Consider the following 9,270-nt stretch of genomic DNA (forward strand, 5'->3'; position numbering starts at 1 on the left):
GTAACTTTTATTTTTATATTTTTTAATTCAAATCAATTATACTAAAGTTTTGCATCATTTGGACGGCTTTATCGGTATTTGAATTTGTGTAAAAATTAGTTTTCTTACATAATTAAACTGATTGCCTAAAATAATACAAAATTAATATTAAAAGTTATTTTAATATTAAAATCAATTATCCAAAATATATAAGTAAACTGGAGATTATAATCCATGACAAAAACTCAGAATTTAAACATATTTTTATGTCCAAAATTTTACATTTCAGCTCGAAATTGTAATTTATTTATTATAAAGCAATCTGTAGAACTATTGTTAGTTACACTTTGTGAAGTATCTGTTACAAGTTTAACACATCTTTCAACTGATTGCGTGTGACAAGGAAAACTGACAATTTCTTATTTTGAAGGTCCTGATTAGAAATGTTTTAAGGATCCGGTGGTACTGTAACTTAACATTCGTGCCACACAATAATCTCGTTGTAGTGTCTTCCATAAAAGTTTAATTTTGGTAGATTAAATATTCTGCTTTTTGTGCTAATTTCAGTTCCCCCCTGCTTTTATTATTCTTTGCAATGCCAACTCCCGAATGTGGTACCGCTCAGCAGACAAGCACTGACAAGTAAGTTTTCTGGGTGCACAAAAAAAAACCTTTTTTCAATAACCGGGTCCACGACAGACCTAAAATATTCTGGTAAAAATCTAAAGTAAATAATCAGTTCCAAAGAATGCTCAGGTCCATTATTAAAAGACGTTGTTTACTTGATTAGGAATCACGCCGGAGCGTAGATTTTAAGCACGTAGTTAAAAAGCTCTTACAAGTTTTTGATGGATTATGAGTACTTGAGTAAAGGATTATCAGCAGTAAGTCATCTTCAGTGTGCCAATTTTCCAGGTATACTGTTTGCCAGCTCAGGAGTACTGAAACCAGTTGAAACAACTTAACATATTTTAAAATAATCCAGGTTCAGATAAAACTGAGATGTGATCTTCTATAACTTCTTTGCGATGGTAACAGTCCCCATTTTCTTATTTATCTGAGTTTTGTTTATTTGCCCATCAAAGTAAATACTTCTAATGGCAACTCTTCAAAAGCTTTTGAAGCCTTTATGCGAGCTTTCAAAACAACTCTGTGAATTTTATTTTTATCAATGCCCAGAGTAAATTTTCGACACAAACTAAGCCGAAGTCAGAAAAACAGCAGATCATGCAACAGAAGAAACAAATTGTGTCGATGAACCGTATCTATAACTAAAATTGGATGATTAGTTTAGGAGAAAATCCATTTAAAAAAAATAATCGTGTTGGTTGATAAATAGAGGTCGTAACCTGTATATACATAAATATAATGTTTTTTTATTTGTTACAATTTTTGGACACAAAGTTAAAGTAGAACTACTTGAAATATCCCACGACCGTTTTTTTTTGTTTTTTTTCGATATAAATTACTCTTTTGAGAAAAAGTAATTAATATTGATTTTACATAATTTATGGTTATGTTTTTTTCTTTATTGTTTTACTTCATTGTAAATGGAGAGTCAATTTTACATAGGTACTTTTATAATGACATCAAAAAAGCTTATTTACTTAAGTCTCCACTACTTCTCTGAGACGTTTATCCAATTTCGAAATTGCTAACACACATTTGAAAATATATTCTTATGTGATTATTAACATGAATTAACATTATAGCTAAAAATTAATTTCCTTCTAAAAGACCCACAACCTCAATAATCAAACTAATAAATACGACTTTTCGCATAATCTGTACATAACAAAAAAAACAACAGCAATACAATTCAAACAAATAACATTAAAAGAAAAATCCAACTCAATCCGTATTTTCTTTCCTATACTTCTTATATCGCCGAATAATCATCCTAAGAGTACATTCATACCAAAGTGATATCGAAGGAAAATATCTAATTAATTCGGTGGCATAATTCCACGACAGGTCTTGCGATTGGGGAGTGCCTCAAAATAGAGAACATTATTTACAAGGTCCAGAACGTAGCTAAGTATACGAATGGGATTATTCCACCCGGAATCCAATGCGGCGTGTCCACCTTGATTAAAATTATGTACTCCTTCTCAGCTGGAGGCACACCTCTTACCCCATAGTTGTTTTTTAATGATACCCTACTGAATTATTAATGTATTGTAAAAAAATATATATATATGCTTTTTCGTCTGTTTAAATGTCAATATAGTTTATGAAATTGTTATTTTAAAAGTAAATAACACAATTAGAGGGTCAAAATTACCACCAATGACATTAAGCTAAGAATATAATTTATCTTTGAGCGAAAAATCCAATGCTGATCTCAGTTTTTCTCTGGTTTGTCAGGTTTCAGAAATATTTGAGATTATAGTAGTTCGAGACTATTACCGTTCAGAGACATTTGCATTATCAAGACAATCGCCAAATTAAAGTACGACGAATAAAACTGATGTAAAAAGGTCTTTTATGATTATAAAAGTGTTTTTATTGATTCTGTATCCTCTTCTGACCTCAAGATATTTTCATTTTTAGGGTGAAAAACGATGATAAACGACACTCTTCTTGAGACCATTATAACTTATGCATCATTTATAGTGATAAGGAGTAACAAAGCTCATATTATAGAAAAATATTCCATCTTTTATTTTTTTTTAAATGCCTATTTTAAAAATAAGGATCTCCAAGGACTTTAATTCGAATTGGTAGTCTTTGAGTGACCCCATTTTTAGGGGTGAACTGGCAAATGGACAAAATTATCTTAATATTTTTACGATTTCAATGTCATCATAATGGTGTCAATTCCCGTAATGATAATATAAATATCATAACATAATACCGCGCGCTCCGCACAAATTCAAATAAAATAATTATTAATTTGGTATATTTTGATTACTAAAATTATCTACTCAACATGAATGGATCTCTTCACTCAAAGCTATACGACTCATGCCTTTTTTTCGCGAGCGTATTGAGCCATTTTCAGCCTTTTTCGATCATTTTCAACTTACTAAGTAGATCCCCTTTTAAAATCAGGGCTTCTCAGTCGTCCTTATCAGCCTCCTACTTGTAACAGGGACTCTAAACAGCAAATATTTCAATCAGAATTAATCATTTTTATTTCTCAATTAGTACAAACGCGGTATCATATTTTTATTATGATATTATTATTTATTACGGGGTACGACGTCATAATTTTTAAAAGATATTCAAATTGTAAACAATATTATTATGATAATGTTGCCTATGTGGTAGTACACTCCATAAAAATAGAACAAAAATCCTTCAATCTTTTAAATAAGTCCTTTTTTAAACTAAATATTTTTCCATAATATAAATTATTATTTTCCTTATCACTATGAATAATGAATAAGTTATAAGAATCTAAAGAAGCGGATCGTTGAAGAGAGTCGTTTTTCATCGTTTTTTAGTCTAAAAAATAAAAAATCTCAAGCTCAAAACAAGATGCCTAACTTGTTAAAAATAACTTTTACCTAAGTTTCATTTATCATAATTTTAATTTGGTGATCGTCTTAACTGTGAAAAATGACCTTAAACAATAATAGTCCCGGATAACTATAATTCTAAATATTTCTGTAATTTTATGCGTTAGAGAAAAACTGACATCAGTTTTGGATTATATACTCAAAGATAAATGTCATCCTTTCCTTCAATTTATTAGTTTAAATTTTGTGCTCTCCAGTGTAATCCAAATTTGATATTCTACGTATGTATTTTAAAACTGTTTCTTATCAAGTGTCTTGCAGATGTATCCACAGTTCTGCACCAATTCAATTCATAACCCTTGTAATTAATTTTTTAAATATGGTATGGATGTTGAGAAAATTTCTAAATGTTTACAATACTTATTACCAATACTAGTTATATAATTTATCTTATTAAATCTTAATTAAGTTACTTTACTTCGAAAATATTATAACACATTATCTATTAATTAGGTTATATTGCAATTAAAAATCTATTTACTTATTTTTTAACCCAAATAAAATAACTGACAATTTACTAGATGTTTATTACCGCCTGGATACATTAAACCCATATTTACTCCTTGCATTTAAAAGTTTTATTAATCCGTTACCCTCTATTAGTGAACATTCTTTTTATAACCCAGTTAGTGAACTGGGTTATAAAATAAACACAAAAAAAAAACGAGTATTTAATTACGAAAACAAAAAAGTGATATAATTTATAATAACATCCCTTTAACTTGATGCAAAAGAATGTAAGCATGGAATATCAATATACCTACTAGGATCTTCTAATTATTAAGATATATCCCCTTTTCCAGTCAAATCAAACAAGAAATAATCAAGATAAGAAGTGGTATCGTAATTAGGTAATTAAAAACCATATATTTCACGAACCAGAGTAGAAGCTTTTGTTCGGAATTGGGACCTTGGCTCCCCTTAAATCAGTTTGGAAGTCCTTGAACTTCTCTTGGAATAAAATAATTTTTCCCAATAAATATTTTTGAGCAATGAACATTAAAAACAGATTCTTTAAATATAGTAAAAAATGCAGACACTATTGGAAAGAAATGTGATTGTCTTGGGAATTGATATTGAACCTAGTTCTTTCTGTACTGTTAACAGATGAACCTGTTGACTTTAATTCCAGAATCAATAGTAGAGATGAGTTCCTCAACGAATATAACATTAACCCTGTTGGTAAATTTCCGGGTCAGAGGGAAGTAAAAATTATATATTATGTTTGAGAGCCAATAAGATATTCTTAGTAACAAAATGTGTTGTTACACAGCAAGGACCCTTTGTTCTCATATATATAGCTTTAGAGAGACCACGAATAAGGGAATCATTTTAGGCTTGATGAAAGGCCAGGATCACAAGGGGTTAATACAAATTTTTGAGAGGAGACTGAGGAAACTTGTACTCAATATGAAGTTGACACTGCTGGAAACATTAATAATTATGAAAAACGCGTTCACTGACTCACGCCAAAAATGGTTATGGTATAGAATTGCCACATCCTACCTTTATAGGAATAAATCAAATGTAAGTTTCGAGGAGCGCTTGTGTTATTGGCAATGTATTAGTGGGCAGCACAATTTAGCTTGCTCAATTTTTGAAATAACGAGCAGGAGCGTGCTAGACATTTTAGAAGAGCGATAAAATCGTTCAAATATTTTGTTCGATTATATAAATTTTTATTACTTTTTCTGTTGATCTCTTATGAGATAACATCAAAAATTTGAAGGTTAAAGAATAATTGAAAGATTGACGAAAAATCATGGTTTAAGGTATGTCTTAAGATAAGCTAGAATCATTTGCTGTATTTGTGGCTCTCTTCGGTTGACGAGATTGTCTCTCAGGTAGCTGGCTGCTCTTAGAAGACTCAGACATAAGCTCCCTCAGAGTCACCGCCAACTCCTTCGTATGTGGAAATTAGGCTGAAGGATAAATATTTCTGTTTTTTAACGAATTTTCTCAACTGAAATACGATTTTCTTATGTTTTTATGTTTTAAATTGACACGAAATCTCAAAATTTCATGCAAGCATAAGTTCAAAAACTTGAAATCTCTGTGTTCAAGCTCAAGCTAATTATCAGTTTTAACTGGATAATAGTACAATAGGCCTCGTAAATACATGTCCCCAAAGACAGTTGTTCCCAAACTTTTTGTACGAAAGGCAACCCAAAAGACAAATTAAATTTTCTTGACACACCTTTTTAATTAAACTAATTATTTATTTTATTATTAGCTATTGCAAATAATGTAAGGTTGTCACGAATAACTGCCATTAGCATTTCAGATTGTTAGATTTGGGTAGTCAATTACTTAGGAATAGATGCTGGAGTTTAAAAGATGAAAATTATGAAAAAAACTTGTTTATACCAATTAATTATATATTTTAAAGTTAAAACATGTGATTTTTTTTTTTTTTTTTTAATTTAATTTTGTAGCTTAAAATTTTATTTTATTTTTCATTTTTTGAAATAAACATTATTTTTAAGTTTTAGGAAATTAATTGCAAACATAAAGAGTTGTCAAATTCAAATACATCCTATTGCAAATTATGACCCTTTTTCAAAGAAACTATATAAGTATCCTTTTAACTAAGGAAGAAAATTATCTCCCGGTGAAACATGCAAATTTGTATTTTGTTCTACATAAAGAAATTTTCTTTTCCTAATGGCTAAAGATATAGAATTTAATAAAATAGTCAAATTTGATTTGTTATTCATTAGCGTAAGCAATTTTTTTTTTTTTTTTTTTTTTTTTTTTTTTTTTTTGTGACGAGTGAAATTATTCAAAACTAACAAAATTCGTCGAAATAAACCATTAATAAAATTAGTCAAAGTATATCATCATACAGTTCAGTATGTGTTCTTTTATTTATTTGGAATTATGAATGATAAATATATTGATTCATATAAGACATTAATTTCCATTTATAGAAAAATGATATTTGACAAAATTTTAAAGAAATGCTTATCCCTGAATTAAGAAATAAAACATTTCTAAAAATAAAATAGTTTCTTTATTTTAAAAGTTTCATATTTCTTTTTTCTTTTTATTTACATATTTTAGAAAACAGTGACAAGTATTTTTGAAACTAAGAACATTTATTATATGAATAAGAAAAATGTAAACATAATACAGAAAATTGGGTTAAAAAATTAATCAGATAATTTGTGTATAATTATTTACTCATTTAAAACTATAAATGTTTTTTTAAAAAATTCTTCCTGTTAATTTTCATAAGAATGAAAACTTCTCAAAGAGATTTGTCTTCTCGTTTAGTCGAATTTAAAATGCAAGTCGATTTTCGAGTGTCAAGTACATATCCCTATCCCTATCCCACGGGCAAGGTTATCTGTTGAGGTAAATGAAATAAAAACTAAAAGTGAGTTCAAAAAAGAATTGATGGTTGTAGTTAGATTTGTATTTATTTTGTTCAGCTGTCTTGCAAAGAACGTCATAAGTAAGGAATTTTAAGCCAGTCATCATTTATATATTAAAGTAATTTTATTCGAGAGTTTTAGCATGTATTTTCCTTATTGTTATGTAACACTGAATAATTTTAGTTAATAATCTTACATTAACTCACTGACTGTAGTTTTCTCCATACATATAATGTATGTTAGTAGGAAGTCCAAAGTTGTTGTTTTTTTTCGACGAGGGATTTTGTCCTAGTAACTGTAATCGTATACCAAAATCTTAAACATGTCTTTATAAACGCATAATAATTGTGTCTCATCCTTTAATTTATATCATCATTAGCCAAAGAATGCTTTTGTTAAGTGATATTATCCAAGGTGACTAAAAATACAAGGTATGTCAACAACATACATCGGGCGACCCCTCCCTTTCAAATTGTTGTACCGTACCGAACGCTGGTCAACCTAAATAGAAAGATTGTTTTTGTGACATCCCAGTCGATGTGAAGAGTTCATAATATAATATTGTTCAGTAATCGTTTTATTAGGAATTAGTAATATATTACTCTTATATTAAATTCATAAATTTTCCTAATATACCTCTATTTATATAGTGACTGGCGATGGAGTCCAGCAATAAAACTTGGATTTGTGCGGTTGCCATTTGTGTTAATTTATACATTAATGTATTATCATGCTTCGAGCTACGTCCAGCTTATCTATCCATGATGATGTCAACGAATAAAAAATTGCCATTTTATAATTCCGGGGATTCATTGTGTATCAGTGTGATTCAATCATCAACTCCTGAACATTTACATAACCAACAAAACACTTATCATTTCATAAAATTTATTGAAAAAAACAATTCAAAAAAAAATTATATATATAATATTCCAATCAGTTAAATCTATGTATAAATATTGAAAGCCTTGTATGAAACGGGTTAATAAAATGGTATGTTTTTTGCATTATTTTAATATGTCTACTTAAAAAAACTATTTCATATTGTGGCAGAATGTATGTGGAACTCTTCATATCGGAACACAAATTGAGCTAAGGTGTTAAGTTTGTGCTTATTTTGCATTTTGCTGTCGTGTATACTTAACCATGAATTACTAAAGTAATCCATGATTAAACTATAAATTACAATATATAAATATGTCTAGTTTTTTGCTTTTTTAAACATTTGATTCTATGACTTTTAGTAACAATTTATCAATAAAAATAATATTATAAGTAGTACATAATAATTGCTGGTATTATGCCCATTTAAAAAAAAATTTATAATAGTTAATCTGTTTTTCAGATATCATGAAAATTTATATCGATACGAAATTTCATTTTTCGCAAATAAATACTAATATTTTTATTTTATGCCTCGAATTCCGATTATATTCATTTTGGGGATTAATAAGTCCTTGGAAGAAACCAATTTTCTTCCACCATTAGCTATTTTTCAATGTTATTTTAATATGAGAAAATAATGGGATTCGTATTAGTGGAATGGTTTCTGATATAGAACACAAAAATATCCGCCTTTGGACAGAATTAGGATTTTCTACTGATAAAACATTCTTTTCCAATCCATTCAACAAAAATAAACGCATATATGCGTTTGCAGATGTTTCTCACTTACTGAAGTTACTGAGAAATCATTACATTGATTAGGGATTTGAAGTAGAGGATGGAATTCTCATTTTAATCGAGACGGTTACAAAAAACGTTTGTCTATCTGAAACATATTGACGTTGATATTAATACATGGATTTTCCTGTTAAAATCGTACCATTGGGCCACTGATATGAAAATTATTTAAGTTATGGATTTGAAATATACTCGAATGAAATCTGTAGATGAAAATATCAATGGGCTTAGAATTATGAGCAAAGACTTGAGACTCAACATAAACTTGGATTATAAGGACTTTTTCCCACCTCTGCTTTCTGTTGTATAAAATAAATAAGAAATAGAGAACTATTAGATACTCTGTGTTTAGTTCAAAGTACTAAAGTAGAAGATTAGAAAGAAAAAAAAGTGTAATGGTGTTTCTATATATTTAACGTACTATTTTTAAAGATATAAAACATATTAAATAAACAAGTATGTCTTAAAATACTTGAGTTATCAAGGATAAATTACAAGAAAATTAAGTTACATACATTAATGTTATTTATTCTTTGTTTTTGACAAAAAGGAAAACAGGTATGTTTCTTTATTTAAGTGACAGTAGACTCAGTTATCATTTACAAATATTATTCATAATTTTTATTCTTATTCTTTAGATCTGTAATACTATACCGGGGTTCCTCGGAGACCTTTTATTCTAAAATGAATTGTCAAGAGCCTCTTGA

General features: G+C 28.6%; 1 long non-coding RNA gene across 1 annotated transcript; it reads left to right on the plus strand.

Moving 5' to 3' along the window:
* Positions 1–7,419: 7,419 nt before the first annotated feature.
* On the plus strand, positions 7,420–8,293 carry LOC121116496 (uncharacterized). The gene is made up of 2 exons (XR_005863880.2): positions 7,420–7,470; positions 7,531–8,293. It is a non-coding gene; the product is annotated as an uncharacterized lncRNA (long non-coding RNA).
* The last annotated feature ends 977 nt before the right edge of the window (positions 8,294–9,270 follow it).

The sequence above is a fragment of the Lepeophtheirus salmonis genome, chromosome 4 (assembly GCF_016086655.4).
Source record: "Lepeophtheirus salmonis chromosome 4, UVic_Lsal_1.4, whole genome shotgun sequence".
NCBI lineage: Eukaryota > Metazoa > Arthropoda > Copepoda > Siphonostomatoida > Caligidae > Lepeophtheirus > Lepeophtheirus salmonis.